Source organism: Dermochelys coriacea, chromosome 2 (genome assembly GCF_009764565.3).
Source record: "Dermochelys coriacea isolate rDerCor1 chromosome 2, rDerCor1.pri.v4, whole genome shotgun sequence".
In the NCBI taxonomy this organism is placed as follows: Eukaryota; Metazoa; Chordata; order Testudines; family Dermochelyidae; genus Dermochelys; species Dermochelys coriacea.
Window position 1 is genome coordinate 9,291,374 of NC_050069.1, and position 20,380 is coordinate 9,311,753.

General features: G+C 45.2%; 1 protein-coding gene across 4 annotated transcripts in view; it reads left to right on the forward strand.

Moving 5' to 3' along the window:
- Positions 1-955: 955 nt before the first annotated feature.
- The window catches only part of PTP4A3 (protein tyrosine phosphatase 4A3), a 176,891-nt gene continuing 157,466 nt past the window's right edge, over positions 956-20,380 (forward strand). For 2 of the 4 annotated variants that reach the window (XM_038390136.2, XM_038390143.2), the window contains exons 1-2: positions 1,054-1,191; positions 6,142-6,255. The gene's annotated coding sequence lies outside the window, so the exon portion shown is untranslated. Of the gene's footprint in view, positions 1,192-6,141; positions 6,256-20,380 lie in introns of all 4 variants that reach the window. The other 2 variants (XM_038390137.2, XM_038390145.2) reach the window with 2 other exon arrangements.

Below are 20,380 nucleotides of genomic sequence, written 5' to 3' on the forward strand. Positions count from 1 at the left end.
CCTCTTGCCTCTCCCCATCTCCTCTCCTCTTACCCCCCTCTCTGCTCCCCAACTCCTTCTCTTACCCTCCCCCTTCCCTCCTCTCTTGCCTCTCCCCATCTCCTCTCTCTTACCCCCTCTCCTCTTCCCTCCTTCTCTTACCCCTCCCCCTTCCTTCCCCTCTTGCCTCTCCCCATCTCCTCCTCTTACCCCCCTCTCTGCTCCCCAACTCCTTCTCTTACCCCTCCCCCTTCCCTCCCTCTTGCCTCTCCCCCTCTCCTCTCCTCTTTCCCCCCCTCTCTGCTCCCCAACTCCTTCTCTTACCCTCCCCCTTCCCTCCTCTCTTGCCTCTCCCCATCTCCTCTCCTGTTACCCCCCTCTCTGCTCCCCAACTCCTTCTCTTACCCCTCCCCCTTCCCTCCTCTCTTGCCTCTCCTCATCTCCTCTCCTCTTACCCCCCTCTGCTCCCCAACTCCTTCTCTTACCCCTCCCCCTTTCCCTCCCCTCTTGCCTCTCCCCATCTCCTCTCCTCTTACCCCCCCCTCTGCTCCCCAACTCCTTCTCTTACCCCTCCCCCTTCCTTCCCCTCTTGCCTCTCCCCATCTCCTCTCCTCCTACCCCCCCCTCTGCTCCCCAACTCCTTCTCTTACCCCTCCCCCTTCCTTCCCCTCTTGCCTCTCCCCATCTTCTCTCCTCTTACCCCCCCTCTGCTCCCCAACTCCTTCTCTTACCCCTCCCCCTTCCCTCCCATCTCCCCCCGCAACCCGTTGCCCTCCCCTTCTGGCCCCGCCCCTTTCCCCTCCTATCTCTTCCTCCCCCCCGTGACCCCTCCCCTTTGTCCTCTCTAACTTCTCCAGTCCCCTCCCCCCTCCTTCAGCCGCGTTCGAGCATCGCAGCCCTCCGGCCATCTCCCATTGGCTGCCCCTGCGCCCACGTGACTCCCTGTGTAACGGGTGGGGCAGCCCTTGACCAAGCGCCTCCGGACGGCAGGGGAGGGGGCGGGGCGACGAGCGTGCCTGCCTGCCGGCGTGCGTGCGTGCGAGCCGAGGGGCGCGCGGCGGAGCCGGGGAGGGGTGGTGTCTCGTGCGCGGGTGCGCGCCGGCCCCCGGGGGAGCTCCGAGGCAGCGCGTGCGGCGCGCGACGGCCGGCTGCGGGCGGGCACGAGCTGCTGCTACTGCTGCGCCCTTGCGGGGGTCGGTGAGGGGGAGGCAGGTGAGTGTGCGCGGCGCAGCGCGGCGGGGGCAGCCCCGGGGGTGCAGGGCGGTGCCAGCTCCAGCTGCAACAGTGGGAGGGGGCGGGGGGAGTGTGACCGTGACCTCCCCCGGCTCGGGGCAGCTGGCTGGGGAGGACCCCGTGTGGGGGGCACCCTGGGAGTTGGGGGGGGGCGTCATCACCCTAGCCCTGGTGCATGCAGCACGCTGGGGATGAGCCCGCCGCCGTGCGTGCGGGGTACTGGGAGTGGGCGCCCAGGGTGGGGGACGCTGGGGATGAGCCTGCCCCCTCCCACACACTCCCCCATGCAGCGCACCCCTTGCCTGGACGGTGGCACGTGCCCCATGCACAGGATGCTCCGGAGTTGGGGAGACCGCACTCCCGTGCATTGGGTACTCTGTAGATGGGTGCATCTCCTGCAGATGGGGGTGCCCCCTGTATATGATGTTCTGGAGCTGGCCGAATGCGCCCCTTTCTTAGTGCAGCCTTAGGTGGTAGAGATTGTGCCTTACAGTCTGGAGGAGGGTGCTGATGGAGTTATGTCCCCGGCGTAGCATGTCTCAAAGTGTGATTGGGAGAAGAGCATCCCTGAACATTTTTGCGCTTGGAGAAAGCCAGCGGGGGTACAGCGATACTAACTGTGATGCCGAGCTACACTTTCAACAAACAAACAAAGCACAGATACAAATGGTCAGTGTTCAGAATGGAGAGAGGTAAATAGCAGAGCACCCCAGGGATCTGTACTGGGACTAGGGCAGTTCAGCATATTCACAGATGATCTGGAAAAAGAAGTAAACCGTGAGATGGCAAAGTTGGCAGACCCTATGAAATTAGTCAAGATAGTTAAGTCCAAAGCAGACTGTGAAGAGCTACAAAAGGGTCTCCCAAAACTGTGTGACTGGGTAACAAAATGGCAGATGATATTCAGTGCTGATAAATTCAAATTAATGCACATTGGGAAACATAATGCCAACTATACATACAAAATGATGGGGTCTAAATTAGCTGCTACCACTCAAGAAAGAGAGAGTTCTCTAAATACATCCACTCAATGCGCAGTGGCAGGGAAAAAAAGCTAACAACGTTAGGAGTCATTAGGAAAGAGAGAGATAAAAAGACAGAAAATATCATCCTGCCACTGTATAAATCCATGGTATGCCCACACCTTGAACACTGTGCAATTCTGGTTGCCCCATCTCAAAAAAGAATTGAAAAATGTACAGAGAAGGGCAACAAAAATTATTTGACAGGTTTCAGAGTAGCAGCCGTGTTAGTCTGTATTCGCAAAAAGAAAAGGAGTACCCGTGGCACCTTAGAGACTCGGTGCCACGTGTACTCCTTTTCTTTTTATAAAAATTATTTGGGGTTTGGAACAGCTTCCATATGAGGAGAGACTAAAAAGGTTGGGACCAAGCTTCTTAGAAAACAGCTGACTAAGGGGGTTATTGAGGTCTGTAAAGTCACTAATGGACTGGAGAAAGTGACAAAGGATGTGTTATTTACCCGTTCATGTAACACAAGAACCAGCAGTCCCCTGATGAAATTAATAGGCAGCAGGTTTAAAATAAACAAAAGGAAGTACTTCTTCACACAAGGCACAGTCAACCTGTGGAAATTGTTGTCAGGGGATGTTGTGAAGGCCAAAAGTGTAACTGAGTTTAAAAAAAAAAAAAAAAAATAAGTTCAGCGAGGAAAGGCCCATCAATGGGTATTAGCCAAGATGGTTAGGTTTGCAGTTCCATGCTCTGGATTGTCCCTAAGCCTCTGATTGCCAGATGGTGGGACTGGACGACAGCGGATGGATCACTCGATAATTGCCCTTTTCTGTTCATTTCCCTTTGAAACATCTGACATTGGCCACTGTCGGAATGCAGGATACTGGGCTAGATGGTCTGACCTAATATGTCGGCTCTCATGTTCTTATGAGTGTATATGTGGTGGTATACATTGTTGCAATGCGCATGAGGACTCTGAGATCTGAAGCAGCAGAAGTAATAGGTGCTGAATGGCAAAAGTAGTAGTGGCCACACCCAACTGGTATGGTTCTCGATACTTGAGTATATTTGGTTGCCTTTTTCCTTGACATGAGTTTCAGCTTTAAGTAAATAAAAACTAGGTTGGTGAAAGTTCCCAGCATCTCTCAGCAGCCGCCCAATTACAGTTATGAAAATGTGTGTTTAAATGGTTAGACTCGTAATATTTCTTTGGCCAGGTCTACACTACAAACTTACATTGGTTAACTACATCACTGAGGATGTGAAAAATCCAGGAGAGCTTCTACCATTGACATAGCTACTGCCTCTCGCAGAGGTGGATTAACTACACCAGCAGGAAAAGCTCTCCTGTCGGTGTAGTAGCGTCTTCACTAAAGCGCTACAGTGGCATGGCTGCTTCGCTGTATGTGTAGACAAGTTTTCAGTTTCCCTCTCAGGGTATGTATTTAACTCAGATTATTGCAGACTATTTGTATTGGTTGATCTGAATCTGGAAAATGGCAGAGGGGTATGGTCTAGTGGATGGATTCTGGGCTGAAGTCAGGAGTTCTGAGTTCTGTTCTCAGTTCTTTGGGGCAGTGACTGTGTCTTGTGGAGTGTGCATGCACACATGTGTACAGTGTTTTGCACAATAGGGCTCATGGGGCAGTGATCTCATTTGAGCCCTCTAGGCTAGGGATGGCCAACCTGAGCCTGAGAAGGAGCCAGAATTTACCAGTGTACATTGCCAAGGAGCCACAGTAATATGTCAGCAGCTCTCTCTCTTCCCCCCCCCGCCTGCTCTCAGCGCCTCCCGCCCACCAGCAGCCCTGCCGATCAGCACCTTCCCATCCCTCTCTCCCTGCACCTCCTGATCGGCTGTTTCGTGGCATGCAGGAGGCTCTGGGGTGGGAGGGGGAGGAGCGAGGGCACGGCAGGCTCAGGGGAGGGGGCAAGAAGGCATTGAGCAGTGAGCACCCTCCCAGCACACTGGAAAGTTGGCGCCTGTAGCTCCATTTTCAGAGTTGATGCCTATACAAGGAGCCGCATATTAACTTTTGAAGAGCCGTATGTGGCTTTGGAGCCCCAAGTTGGCCACCCCTAGTCTAGGCACTAGTGTGATGTGATATTAATAAAAAACAACTCCTTCATGTGACTGTCATTTTGGAGCTTAGATTAAAAAATATCAATGTTCAGCTGGACAGACCCTTTTGAGACGCTAGCTCTGGAAGCTGGTGTCTTATTCCAAAATGCGTGTGGTGTACATCTTGTACAACCAGAATTATTAATCCCAGCAGTTGGTCTAAATCCTGGGTTTTGTGTTACTGCCAGCTTCTAACTAATTCAATTATAACTTTATCTGCCCACTCAGAGGAACTGAGATTTAAGCCGAATGAATGAATTTTTTTTTCTGTGCATCCTTCTTGGTAAACTTGTTCAGCAAGAATACAAGCCTTGGGCTCGGTCCATGCTACAGACTTCTGCCAGCACAGCTATGATGGTCAGGGTGTGAACTTGATGAGAGGCGATCCTTGACTGATGTAGCTGTGCCAGCAGAACCCCTGGTGTAGTAACTAGTATAGCCCTATAGGGATGCACATTCAGTTACTGATGGCCTTGAAAAGATACAAACCACAAATCAATGGAAGTTGATACCTTGTGTATATAACCAATTCATTTAATAAGATCTCTTACTTTGCAGCAGACTGGATTTAAAGGCGCCCTGATTTGTGTCACATTTGTGCTGTATTCTATAACAGTTGGAATTTATTTCAGAACTGGTAGATTTTACTGATTTGGGACTCTATCCTGTTTTTCACAAATGCTTAATGCGGATGTATTTACCTGTTCTCCGCTTTAGCAATTCTAGGCAGCTGGACTGGGGGCAGAGTGGAGCTGGGTGGCGCTCCCTCCCTGTCCCATGTTGGGCCTGCCATGTGCCCCCCCCACAACGTTCCTCTATGTACCCCTAGTGGGGTGCATCTCACAGTTTGGGGACCACTGCCCTGACTCAGGTCCTGTTACTTACAGTGGACTTCTCTTGGGTGTGGTGGTTCTTTTAACTTGAGTTGGCTGGCAAGTCCGGGGTAAAGTCTAAAACTAGAGTAAGCACAACCAGCTGCTAAGGTGACTGGTGTGGTGGATGCAGACCAGCTCAACTCGTGTGCTGCTAGTCCTTCAGTGCCTTTCCGCAGTTCCTCCTGTGTTAGCCCACAAAGGACAAAGTTCTCCCACAATTCACTCGGGGAGAGAGAGAGAGAGAATTCCTAGAGCAGCTCAGCTTATTGCATTACAAAGAACCGTGGTGTGAACCCTCAAAAATCTTAGTGGCACACATGAGTGAGTGCAGAGCCATGTGGACGGAGCAACTTGAAAGCTTTTTCACAAGGGGGCTGCTCTCCCTCAGGTTAGCCTAAGGCGAGAGGATTACATTTAAATGTAGGTTTCAGAGTAGCAGCCATGTTAGTCTGTATTCGCAAAAAGAAAAGGAGTACTTGTGGCACCTTAGAGACTAACAAATTTATTTGAGCATAAGCTTTCGTGAGCTACAGCTCACTTCATCGGATGCATTTGGTGAAAAATACAGAGGGGAGATTGATATACATGATATAACATTGATATAAATGTAGATTACTCAAGTGACCTCTGTGAAGGTGTACCCTCACACAAAAGGAGGACATTGGGGTCAGATTCAGTGCTAAGTGAAGCCAAAGGAAAGGCCTCCATTTACTTCAGTGGGAGGTGGTTTGGGTCCCATGTGTAGAGTACCCATCTGCACACAGAGTTAGGGTTCTATATTTAAATACAGGTCATGCAACAGGAGGCAGCTCTGAAATGGGAGTAAGCCATGTTACTCTCCTGAAGACAGTGCAAAAAAAAAATCTTTACCATCTAACTGTCGTTTTTAGGGCAGTGTATATACAGCTTCCAGCAACTGTTCTCAGTTACATGTGCTTATTTCTTCTTTTTATTCTAGGCAATGCCACCTATTGGTGATGCCCTATGTTATCTTCTGCTATAGAATTAATTACACACGAGAGGAAGCATGAGTAAATGCAGATCTATGAACCAGCTGGTACTTTGAGAAAAGGTAACAGCCCTCTGATTAATCAGCCATCCACCGAGAAGATAAATGGGCCCATACCTGAGCAAGGGCTGTTAATGGCGGTTCTCCACGCTGCACCCCGGCAAACACAATACATTCAATTTAATTACTTAGTGACATTTCTGTTACTTTCACAACGTTTAAAAATGTAACTGGCACATGGCTGTTAATTAGGTAATGTAACGGCTCCCAAGAAACGCTCATTGATTTTTAAGTAATTCTTATACAATGTAAGCAAAACATTCTTTTTTTTTCCTATATGTCCTAGAAGTTTAAAAATTGCTAGGTTGCTTCCAGCAAAAAAGTAATCAATAATAGCAGCAATGAGGTTTGACTACAGAGCTCATGATAAGTTAAGAAGTGTTTTAAAAAAAAAAAAAATTTAGTACGGAGAGCCCTGGTTAAAAATTGGGCTTTAAGTAAGGTTCCTCCTTATTCTAACACCTGAAGGTTGTGAGTTCTTAAGTCAAATCTGAGTGAAAACAAGGCAGTTTTGTAGTTACCAGATTGAGTTAGACTATGAAGACCCTAGGGTTTACCTTGGACTTGCTAACTTGTGTGAAAACCGCAAACTGCTTTGGCTTCACTAGAGTTTAGAATGTGCCTCTCTTTCTAAGGGCTTGCCTGCACCAACAATTAGACCGCAGCAACCCCGGGCTAGCCTGCTGCTGTCTAATTGTCCCTGTGCACCTTGCTGACATGCATTAACAGCTTGTTAGAACACTTTGCTTTGATCCTCTTTTTGAAAGGGGACTAGCTCAAAGTGCATTAACTAACTGTTAACACGCATTAGCAGGGTACACGCAGTTACATCACAGCAGGCTAGTGTAGGGTAAATTCATACCCCAACTTACTGTGGTCCCCGTAGACAAGTCCTGTTCTTTCTTTTGTCACTTTCTTTCCCAACCAGCATTGTGGGGGACAAAGTGGGTGGCATCTTTTTTTTTTCTTTCCCTTCCTTTTGCTGTTGCTCCTTCTGTCCTCTGTTCCGCTTCCCTTGTTGAAATCTCCTTCTTACCTCTTTCTCTAAAAACAGATGCAACAGCAGCAGTTTGCAAACCGCAGGGGGAGAGGGCGAGGGGGCTCTTACTGTCCCCAGAAACAAAGTGGTGACCTTAACTAGCTCAAGGAGCTGAGTAGTATCAGAGCACATTGTCCTTCCTCGCCTTGTGAACATGCTCATCTTCTGCCCCACACTGGAACACAGAACCCTGCTGCACTCAGTTCCGGAGTTTGGCAGAGTCTAAAGCTGTTATCCCCTGGAACTGCAGGAACTAGGAAGATGAAGTGCTGGAACAATAGGCCCTGGCTCAGCATGAATTACTTGAATTGTAGTCTTCTCCTGCCATCATACTACGGGAAGTGGCTTTAAAAATACGTGATCCCTATGGCTATGCACTGAAAGGAAAAGCCATTGGAAAGCGATTCAAGGTTCCTTTAACAAAAAATGCAAACCCCTTGCAGGTTTAAAAAACAAACAAACAAACTTGTGCAAAACCTGTTGTGAAATCAGAGGAGCCAGAAGAGGGGGAGTGTTAAGCACCACCTGACCAGCATAATGATTATGAAATGCTCAGGGAGATTAGAGAGGCTACAAAAACAGAAAACCCAGTAACAAAGGGGGATTTCAGCTATCCCCATATTGACTGGGTACATGCGGAGATAACTTTTCTAGGTTTCAGAGTAGCAGCCGTGTTAGTCTGTATTCACAAAAAGAAAAGGAGTACTTGTGGCACCTTAGAGACTAACAAATTTATTTGAGCATAAGCTTTCATGAGCTACAGCTCACTTCATCGGATGCTCACGAAAGCTTATGCTCAAATAAATGTTAGTCTCTAAGCTTTCGTGAGCATCCGATGAAGTGAGCTGTAGCTCACGAAAGCTTACGCTCAAATAAATTTGTTAGTCTCTAAGGTGCCACAAGTACTCCTTTTCTTATAACTTTTCTAGACACCATTAAGGGCTGTTTCTTGGAGCAACTATTCCTGGAACCCGCAAGGGGAGAGGCAGTACTTGATTTAATCCTAAATGTAGCATAGGATCTTGTCCAAGAGGTGACTATAGCTAAAATGCTCAGTAATAGTGACCATAATGTAATTAAATTTAACATCCTTGTAGTGGGGGAAATACCAAAGAAACCTACCACAGTAGCATTTAACTTCAAAAAGGGGAACTACACAAAAATGAGGAGGCTGGCTAAATGGAAATTTAAAAGGAACAATCACAAGAGTGAAATGCCTGCAAACTGCATGGAGACTATTTAAATACACTATAATAGAGGCTAGACTAAATGTACACTCCGAATAAAAAAAAATAAAGAGGATTTAAAAAAAATGCCACCATGGCTAAACAGCAGAGTAAAAGAGGCAATTGGAGGCAAAAAGGTATGTTTTAAAAATTGGAAGTCAAATCCTCCTGACAGCAATAGAAAGGAACATAAACTCTGGCAAAGTCAAGTGTAATAAGGCATGTGAAAAAAGAATCTGAAGAGCAACTAGCAAAAGACCCAAAAACCAATGGCAAAAAAATTTAAATACATCAGAAGCAGGAAGCCTGACAAACAATGAGTAGGGCCACTGGATGATCGAGGTGCTAAAGGAGCCTTCAAGGAAGACACGGCCATTGTGGAGAATCTAAATGAATTCTTTGCATCAGTCTTCATTACAGAGGGTGTGAGGGAGATTCCCACACCGGAGCTGTTCTTTTTAGCTGACAAATCTGAAGAATTGTCCCAGAGTGAGGTGTCAATAAGAGGAGGTTTTGAAAGAAATTGATAAAAAAGAGTTCTGAAGGAACTTAGATATGAATTTACAGATCTACTCACTGTAGTATGTAACCTGTCACTTAAAGCAACCTCTGTACCAGATGACAGGAGGATAGCTAATGTAATGTGGATTTTTAAAAAAGGCTCCAGAGGTGCTCCTGGCAATTACAGGCTGGTAAACCTAACTTTAGTATCAGGCAAATTGGTTGAAACTATAGTAAAGAACAGAATTACCAGACATATAGATGAACACAGTATATTGGGGAGGAGTCAGCACAGCTTTTGCAAAGAGAAATGATGCCTCACCAATCTATTAGAATTCACTGAAGGTGTCAACAAATATGTGGACAAGGATGATATACTGGATATAATGTACTTGGACTTTCAGAAAGCCTTTGAGAAGATCTCACACCAAAGAGGGCATAACAAGTGGGAGCGTGCTAATAAAATTTGTGAATGACACAAAGTTGGAAGGTATTACCAATATGAAGGAGGACCGGAATATCATACAAGGAGATCTGGAGGACCTTGAAAACTGGAGTAATAGAAATGGGATGAAATTTAGTAGTGCAAATTGCAAGGCCATGCACTTAAAGACTATCAACAATTTTTTTGCCATAAACTGGGGATGTATCAGTTGGAAGTGACAGAAGAGGAGAAAAACTTGGGTGTATTGGTTAATTACAGGATGACTATGAGCTGCCAATGTGAAGTGGCCATGAAAAAGCCTAATAGAATCCTAGGATGCATCAGGTGAGGTATTTTCTGTCGAGATAGGGAAGTGTTGTTGCCATTATACAAGGCACTGGTGAGACCTTATCTGGAACACTGTGTGCAATTCTGGTCTCCCATGTTTAAGAAAGATGAAATCAAACTGGAACAGGTGCAGAGAAGGTTTACTAGGATGATCCAAGAAATGGAAAACCTTACAAGAGGAGACTCAATCAGCTTGGCTTGTTTACCCTAACCAAAAGAAGGCTGAGGGGTGATATGATTGCTCTCTATAAGTACATCACAGGAATAAATACCAGGGCAGGAGAGGAGGTATTTAAGTAAAGTGCCAATGTAGACACAAGAACAAATGGATATAATCTGGCCATCAACAAGTTTAGTCTTGAAATTAGACAAAGGTTTCTAACCATTGGAAGTGAAGTTCTGGAACATCCTTCAAAGTGGAGCAGTGGGGGCAAAAAACCTTACTGGCTTCAAGACTGAGCTTGATAAGTTTATGGAGGGCGAGGTATGACTAAATTGCCTACAATGGCACGTAGCCGATCTGTGATGCTAGTAGCAAAAATCTGGACTGGCTGGAGATGGGGCACTAGATGGGGAGGGCTCTGAGTTACTACAGAGAATTCTTTCCTAGGTGTCTGGCTGGCAGGTCTTGCTGGCACACTCCGGGTTCAGCTGATTGCCATATTTGGAGTTGTGAAGGAATTTCCCCCCAGGTCAGATTGACAGAGACTCTGGGGAGGTTTCACCTTCCTCTGCAGCGTGGGGCACTGCTCACTTGCAGATTTAAACTAGAATAAACGGTGGATTCTCTGTAAGTTGAAGTCTTTAAATCATGATTTGAGGACGTCAGTAACTCAGCCAGAGGTTGGGGTTTATTACATGAGGAGGTGGGTGAGTTTCTGTGGTCTGCAATGTGCAGGAGGTCACGATGGTCCCTTCTGGCCCTAATGTCTATGAGTCTGAGGTCCTCTCTTGGATCACTAACTGCTTAAAAGATAGAAAACAAAGGGTAGGAATAAATGGGCGGTTTTCACAATGAAAAGTGGTAAATAGCTGGGTCCCCCAAGGATCTGTTTTGGGACCTGTGTGGTTCAATATATCCATAGGTGATCTGGAAAAAGGGGTAAACAGTTAAGAGGCAAAGTTTGCAGATGATACAAAGTTACTCAAAATAGTTAAATCCTACAAATTGCAAAGAATTACAAAGGGATCTCACTAAATTGGGTTAAATTAGCTGTTACCACTCAAGAAAGAGATCTTGGAGTCACTGTGGATACTTCTCTGAAAACATCCGCTCAATGTGCAGCGGCAGTCAAAAAAAAACAAACCCGAATAGAATGTCAAGAGCCACTAAGAAAGGGATAGAGAATAAGACAGAAAATAGCATAATGCCTCTATATAAATTCATAAGCACATACTTTGAATACTGCGTGCAGATCTGGTCACCCCATCTCAAAAAAGATACCTTGGAATTGGAAAAGGTACAGAGAAGGGCTACAAAAATTAGTAGAGGTAGGAACTGCTTCCATATGAGGAGTGGTTAAAAAGGCTGAGTTTTTGTCTACAGTGCACAATTACTTCGATATAACTACGTTGCGCAGGGATGTGAATAATCCGCACCTGTGAGTGACCATAGTTATACTGACCTATGTGCTGGTGTAGACAGCGCTATGTCAGCGGGATGGCTTTTTAACTAAACTGACGGGAGATGCACTCTTCCATCAAAAAGAAAAGGAGTACCGGTGGCACCTTAGAGACTAACAAAGGTGCCACCGGTACTCCTTTTCTTTTTGCGAATACAGACTAACACGGCTGCTACTCTGAAACCTGTGACTCTTCCATCAGCTCAGCGTGTCTTCATTAAAGTGCTACAATGGCACAGCTGTGCCAATGCAGCATTTTAAGTGTAGAACTGCCCTTGGACTGTTCATCTTAGAAAAGAGATGATGAAGGATATTATAGGGGTCTATAAAATCATGAATGGTGTGGAGAAAGGGACTAAGGAAGTGTCATTTATCCCTTCTCATAACGCAAGAACGAGGGGTCATCCAATTAAATTAATAGGGGGCAGGTTTAAAACAAACAAAATGAAGTATTTCATACCATGCACAGTCAACCTGTGGAACTCATTGCCAGGAGATGTTGTGAAGGCCAAAAAGTATAATTGCTTTAAAAAAAGAACTAGATAATTTTATGGAGGATAGGTCCATCAATGACTATTAGCCAACTTGGTCAGGGATGCAACCCCATGATCTGGGTGTCCATAAACCACTGACTGCCAGAAATTGGGATTGGACAACGGGATGGATCACTCGATAATTGCTCTGTTCTGTTCATTCCCTTTGAAGCATCTGGCACTAGCCACTATCTCAAGACATGATACTGGGCTAGATGGGCTATTGGTCTGACCCAGTGTAGCCATCTTATGTAACTTGCTGAATGCTGCTCTCAGCATGGCTGTTGTGTGCATCTAGGAGTTACTTCTCAAGTGGATGGAGTTTTGAGTGCTTTTGCAGATTGTTTTTCAACCATTCAGTCTGGGATGGTGGTTGTAGTCATTTCCACTTCCTGGGAAGAAGTGATCTTACAGCCAAGAATAGCAGTTCTTCCAAGATCTTCCATAGGGTGCTATTAGAGTTTTCTGCAGCTCCATGCGTGTTTATAAAATGGCCCCACGATGAAAAATGTAAAATCTTAATCACATCTGTTTGGATCCAGCCTCTACTAGACTAGATGAGAGCATTTAACTGGCAACTAACTCTGTCAAATAGGTGAGCAAACTTCTTGGTAATGAATCACTGAGTCTTGAGAAAAAATCCACTTCCCGGTGGTGAGAAACTTTCAGCTGAACTTGACGGCTCTCTCCTGGGAATCTAGGAACTCACTAAAAACGTGTATAATTTTCAGCTCTAATGACTGTGATGATAGATTTTAAAACATGACCAGTGTGTAAACCAATGCAGTGCTTTCTGAATCTGCCAGGAGATGGCTTCAGTGCCTCTGCTTCTGCTCATAGCTCTGGCCAGTTTCTTCTGCTGCAACCTGGCAGTCTTTTCAGAGGTCACTGCCCCTTCTGAGACTCCTGCCAGCACCTGTGGAACTGACAATGGGGTCAAATTCATGTTGCTGGTGTCTGGGAAATTCCAGAGCAGGGAGTGGAGCTTTTCACAAAGGATCACAATCCGAGAGACTTTAGTATGCAGAGAACATCTCTACAGCACCCTAGTGACACTGGAGTGGGTGGCCAATACAGAGTGGTTTTTAATACCTTCCAGTATCTAGAGGGATGGCAAGAAAGGCCTCAAACTTTTCAGATATCAGCTAGCCAGAGGTTGCTAGGAAGGATGAGCTGCTGAACAGTGTCCATATAGGAATTTCGGCACCTGTCTCAGCTGAAGGAGGGGGAGTGGCGGGATTCTGTGTTGGGCATTAATCCTGGAGAGTGTAAGTTTTGTCTAGCTGTTAATTATCTGGTTAAAATACTCAAGTAATGGCATTGTATATCAACCTGACCCGGGATCAGGCCTGGACACTGCTGAAAAATAGACGCTTGGAATCAAATTCCAAATATCTGTGTACCCTTGGCCTGGGCAGATCTTGCTGGTTGGGCAGAATCCAGAGGGGTCTCTTTGGGTTCACACTCTGGAAGCAGTTGCGTTGCTTACTGTGCTAATTAACCCTAATTGAATTGCGTGAATAGGATGTGTACAAGGGTGTGCGTGTGTGAAGAAAGCTCGATAGGATAGATTAGGACTTGTTTACACTTGAAAATTAATGTTGATTAAGGTAGGGTATGAATTTTAAAGCACAATGGCTGTTCCTGGATGACTCCATGTGTGGACTCTTATTCCAGAGCAAGTGTCCACATACGATGTTAATTGGGAGCGACTATGTGTAGACAAGCCCTTAGGGAAGTGAAGTATTTGGGAGAAATCAAGAGGAAAATACAGAGAAGGAGGACTAGAACACAATGTGGGATTAGAGGGAACAAACCATGACTGGCGTGTGTATCAAATTGTGAACTCTGTTTTGTGTTAGGACCTTCATTTTTGTATTAAGTGCTGAGCACGTCTAAACTTTCTCTGGCCAGCTTATTGTATTGCACTGAAGGCAGTGCCTGCCCAGAAAAGATTTTTGACACATCTGTTAAATGACGATCACTGAAAAGCTATCTGTTGATTCTGATTGTCTCTCAACCACTTACTTGTGCCTATGGAACAACAGATTTTCTGTAAAGCCATGAATGGTATGGAGAATCTGAATAGGGAAGTGTTATTTACCCCCTCACATAATGCAAGAACCAGGGGTCATCCAATTAAATTAATAGGCAGCAGGCTTAAAATAAACAAAAGGAAGCACTTCTTCAGACAATGTGCTCATTGCCAGGGGATGTTGTGAAGGCCAAAAGTGTAACTGGATTAAAAAAATAATTAGACAAATTCATGGAGGATAGGTCCATCAGTGGCCATTAGAGTAGATGGTCAGAGACGGAACCCCATGCTCTGGGGCTCCCTAAGTCTCTGACCACCAGAAGCTGGAGCTGGATGACGGGATGGATCACTCAAAAGTTGCCCTGTTCTGTTCATTCCCTGTGAAGCATCTGGTGCTGGTCCCTGTCAAAAGACAGGATACTAGGTTAGGTGGTATCAGAGTAGCAGCCGTGTTAATCTGTATTCGCAAAAAGAAAAGGAGTCCTTGTGGCACCTTAGAAACTAACAAATTTATTTGAGCATAAGCTTTCGTGAGCTACAGCTCACTTCATCGGATGCATTCAGTGGAAATGTAGCTCATGAAAGCTTATGCTCAAATAAATTTTAGTCTCAACGTGCCACAAGTCCTGTTCTTTTTGGGCTAGGTGGATCATTGGTCTGACCTTATCTGGCTGTTTCTTGTGTTCTTCCATTTATGTGGTGAGCCTGACTGCAGGCAGGGCTGGGGCTTTCCAATGGAACGCATGGCAAAAAGGAACAGACTTTTTGAGTGGGATGCTGCTCTGAGTTGATGAGGGAGTGGGAGAGGGTTGGGAAGCTGACCATTGCTGCTTGGAAGCAGGCTCTGTAGGAGGAACTCTGCCCAACCTGAAATGCTGACAAACCCCAGGCTCACAGATTGGGTGAGAGCAGACGAAGGTGTGTCATGCGATTTCAGTCTTGCAAAGATTTATTATTCTCAAGTGCTTTCAAGACTAAAGTGACCGTGGCAAATGAGGTCTTTTCCCAAGCCTGTTTCTTGCTTCTTGCCATATTGTCCAGAAGGAGTTAACCCAGAAGCCCAGAGCTCCCACGGTTGGGGCAGTAAACTCGTCGGAGAGGGGACGAGGGGTTGGGAGATCTGAGGCAGTGGTTTCAGGGTCAAGGGCAGCTGGAATGTGGAGTCTCCATGCCACAAGGAAGGGAGTATCAGTGAGCCTGGGACCGTGGCCCTGTAGACTCAGAGCTAGAAACAGAGAGAGAGCTCAACTCAGACCCACTTGTCATGAAAGCATGTGGACCCAGCAGTTGTGTCCGCTCACAAGAAGACTGGGGACTGTGCAGAGGAGCACTGGACCACGGTGTTACAGAAACATTGACTGAGGTCTGTACAAAAGAAGAGATGCTGTGTTCGCCTACTGAAAAAAAGAGAGTAAAACTGAAGGAAAGCCAGCAGAGGTTTTACAGGAATGAGGGAAAAAATCTGTGCATGCGTTTAGAGTGATTATCGAATAGAAAACTGATTGTAGATTATTTGTTAAATACGCGGCTCAGTAAACAAGACACAGTTTCTTATTCCTCTAAATTGCAAGCTTCAGGTATTTGATTGGGGGTAGTGGCAGTGAAGGAATCTCTCAACCTGACTAATAGGGTTCATTCTCAAGCTAGTAGTGCTGGGAGAGCTTCTGTATATCCACTTGCATACAACCAGCTAACTGATCATTCAGTAGGGCAACTGTGTAAGAGAAGTACCAAGTGGCTACGGGGGCGGGATTGTGAGGGGTTTTTTTAGGTTTATATCTCTTAGGGCTTGTCTTCACTGCAGAGTTAACTCTAGTCCTGTCCACACACAAACGCTTACCTTGAGTGGTGGTGGTGCTTTTACTCGAGTTGGCTGGCCCCTCTGGTGTAGATAGGCTTGGACGCCTTAGATTTTTATCAGTAAATGTCAGTTTTACCTTACACACGCACAGATGAAAAAATATTTCCATTGACAATCATTGAAATGTATGGGTAGGCAAAGTAAGAAGAATGCTGCTTGAGAACCTGTCAGTTTGATTTAAGGATATTTACTTCATATATTTTGACACATGAGGCTGATTGTGTGTTTTAACTGTTACAAGGCTTTAATTTAGAATCTCAGTGTCTACTGTCATCAAATAATTTCTGATCTCTTTCCCCTGTCTGCCCCCCCAATTTCCCACAACCATGAAAACTGAAATAGATAAAAAAGCTTAAAATAAGCAGAAGTATTATCTGTTGAAATGAGTAACCATCCTCCCACCCCCGAATTCTGCTAAGCCTAGGTATAGGCTACAGATCAACTTAGCACAACTCATTGGCAGTTAAGCTGCTCAGAGTGATCGTGCTGAGTGTTATTTCATAGTATGGTCGCATTCACTCAAGCTAGGCTAATGTGAGAGGAGTAATTTGAGTGCAGATAACTTGAGTGGATTCTGTAGTGAAGACATGACCTTACCAGCGGAGCAGGGGATATCTTTGGCATTTCCCCCCTTTAAGATGGGTTGTTTGTTTGACCTATTCACATTCCCCTTTTATTTCTTCTCTCTGATGGCCCTGCAGAGGTGATTTCCTTTCAGGCTAGCCAATCCTTCTGATTATTGTGGTATAGTTAGAGCTCCCTGCAGAACCTGGCACGGTCATCAGAATTGCGGCATCAGTCAGTGTGTCACTTTGTTTCCCCCATGAATTGAGTTCTCCACCTCTTTCCTACTCTCAGCCTTTGTTGGGTTTATAAATTAAAGAGGCTCTCAATTTAAAAATCAGAGCCTGTGTTTTTTTTAAATAACCTTACCTGTTACTAATAAATTGCACATGAGCTTAAAACCAAAAGTATTTTTAAAAGAACTATTGATGTGTCTGCTGTTCTTTTGTATTTCTCTCAGATTGGACAGGTGTTAATAGTTGGTGTTAATGTCTCGCAAGTTCTAGCTGAGTGCTACACTATGAGTTGCAGACATTGCAAGGGAATGGTATTCTAACTGCTTCTTCTAAAATTTTGTTTTTAATTGAAACTTTTCTGCTGGTCTCTGATTTCTGCAAAAGCAGTGTAGAGATCCTAAATCTTGGGTCATGTATGGCTCAGGCAATGTTAAGTGGTCCAGGTGAAGATTAAATTATGTGTTTGAAAGAGGTTTGAAATAAGATGGAAAGAAGATGGATACAAGAAGGCTGTTCGGGATGGTGGGAGCGACAGAAAAGCATGCTCATGCTAAGCATGACCAGATGATAGGAAGGGACAAAGGAAGCTGGTGTTCGATGGTTGTGGGGAACGGGTTGGAACACGACAATGAGTGATCTAAATGTAGTTTTGAACTATCCTGGAAAGGAGGGGTTATTTGTGGTCAACTTCTTCGTAGATTAAAAACCAAAGCAAATTCTGTAGTAGCTGTAACTGCTGCAGAGCTAGTTGCTGATAAAGCTAGCATCACTCATGGTAGCCCTTCATCGGGAGCAGTTGCTGCAGTTTTGATCCTGCTGATGGATATCCAAATCCACGGCAGTGAAAAGCATGTCATGGACCATGAAATCAGACGTACCCTGTGAAATCTAGCTGTTGGAGGGGAGAAAGAGGGACAGGGCTGGGGGCATTTGCTGGGCTCCAGCTGCTAGTCCTCCAGGCTGGGGAGGGACAGGACTTCCTCTTCCTCTGCCTGGCTGTTCTTGGCAGGGAAATCAGACCTGCTTCCCAGAACTTCCCCGGCTTCAGGAGTCTCTGCAAAGTGAGGGTGGCAATCATGCAACCCCTCTTCAACATCTTTGTGACCACCACCCCCCCCGACCTTTTTTGGGCATGGAACCCCCACGGTTACAACATGGGGAAAATTAAACACCTGAAAACGTGAAATTGACCAGTTTTAAAAACCTCTGGCTGTGAAATTGATCAAAATAGACCATAAATTTGGTAGGGGCCTAGATATAGCCATGGGTGACAGTAATTGAGAAGGGTAGTGGATGGGCAGCTCACAGTGATGGGGATTTTCCCAAAGACTCTCACTGGAAAATACCTTTTGTAGAGTATAAAAAGTAGGTGTAAAGGGAAGAAATAAGAGTGTAAATGGAACCTGCAGGCTTCTGACAACTGGAAGGAGTATTTCCTTGCTGTATTTTGGAGTGAGCTGTAGCTCACGAAAGCTTATGCTCAAATAAATTTGTTAGTCTCTAAGGTGCCACAAGTATTCCTTTTTTTTTTTTTTGTATATTACCCATATCTGTCTGAATTCCTCATTGCACTGCTAAAGAGGTGTTCATGTCTGTCACACTGAAAATTTTCACTAGGAAATATATTGTTGTGACCTGGAAAGATAGGACTCCCATAAACATGTAATCCCATACACCAGCTATAGAACAGAAGTCTATCCTAGGTGTTAGAGCAAGGGAGTACATCAGGTCTGGGTTCTCTTCCAGCTCTAACACCAACTTGCTGTTTGACCTTGGCCAAGTCACTTAATCATAGAATTGTAGGACTGGAAGGGACTTCAAGAGGTTTTCTAATCCAGTCCCCTGCACTCAAGGCAGGAATAAGTGTTCTCTCGAGACCATCCCTGAAAGGTGTTTCTCTAACCTGCTCTTAAAAATCTCCAATGATGGAGATTCCACAACCTCTGTAGGCAATTTATTCCAGTGTTTTCCTAAGTGTCCAGCTAGTTAGTTTTTCCTAATGGCTAATTTAAACCGCCCTTTCTACAATTTAAGTCCATTGCTTCTTGTCATTTTCTCAGAGGTTAAAGAGAGCAATTTTTCTCCCTCCTCCTTGTAACTACCTTTTATGTACTTGAAAACTGCTATCATGTCCCCTCTCAGTCTTCTCTTCTCCAGACTAAACAAACCCAATTTTTAAAATCTTCCCTCATAGGTCATGTTTTCTAGACCTTGAATCATTTTTGTTGCTCTTCTCTGGACTTTCTCCAATTTGTCCACATCATTCCCAAAATGTGGTGCCCAGAACTGGACACAATACTTCAGCTGAGGCCTAACCAGCTTGGCATAGAGCGGCAGAATTACTACTTGTGCCTTGTTTACAATGCTGCTGCTAATACATCCCAGAATGTTTTGCTTTTTTTTTTCTTTCCAACAGTGTTACACTGTTGACTCATATTTAGCTTGTGATCCACTATGATCCTTAGATCTTTCCACAGTACTCCTTCTTAGGCAGTCATTTCCCATTTTGTAAATGTGCAACTAATTGTTCCTTCCTGAGTGGAGTACTTTACATTTGTCCTTATTGAATTTCATCCTAGTTTACTTCAGACCATTTCTCCAGTTTGTCCACATCATTTTGAATTTTAATCCTGTCCTTCAAAGCACTTGCAACCCCTCCCAGATTTGTATCATCCACAAACTTTATCAGTGTACTCTCTATGCCATTATCTAAATCACTGATAAAGATATTGAACAGAACTGATGCCTGCGGTATCCCACTCAATGTGGCCTTCCAGCGTGACTGTGAAACACTGATAACTACTCTCTGGGAACTGTTTTCCAACCAGTTATGCAGCCACCTTCTAGCAGATCCATCTGGGTTGTGTTTCCCTAGTTTGTTTATGAGAAGGTCATGCGAGACAATATGAAAAGCTTTACTAAAATCAAGATATACCACATCTTCTGCTTCCCCCCCATCCACAAGGCTTGTTACCTGTCAAAGAAATCTTTCTCTACCTGTTCATCCACCTCTGATAGATGTGCTGAGCTTCGATCAATGACCATAAAGGGCATTAGGATCTTGGTTAACGCCACCAAAGGGGGTGGTGATGGTATCCTGAGGTCAAGCAGGATTTGCTGGTCAAATAGTATAGGGTTTTGCTCCACTCCCATAGAAAGTGTTTGGAGCGTGTATGGGTTGGGGGGGCGGGGGAAAGCAATTGGAAAAGGGATGTTGATGTAATGAATTGCTATGTGTGCAGTTCACGTAAGTGCTGATTCTCAGCTGTGTGGAATCTGCAGACGAGCACATCGCAACTGTATGAATTTCAGATGAGATTGCTGGACCACTTTGCTAAAAGCCTCTTGCATCTGATCAGCTGTAATATCTCCTTCCCCTCCCCTCGAACTCAAAGTCTATGCAGGCTGCATGGAGTTTATAGGGGGTGTCTGCAGCTGTGCCGTGTTTGTAGTCAGCTGGAAGGCAAGTTTTTATCTTAGAAATATTTTTACTCTTAGTCTCTTTTATCTTGACTGTTTGGATGTAAGGTTTAGTTTCCCATGACACTGGGTGATTAGAAAGGCATGGGGTGGGAGGGATCCATTTTCTATGTAGGTCTTTGTGCTATGGTATCTCATCCAATAAATGGTAAATTTGCTGCATCTCATCTTTTTAATATTGCCCAATAATTTCCTTTCTACGTCACTGAAGATCACCGGGTGCTTAACTTGGGAGCTGAAAGCAGTTTTGTGTGTTGTC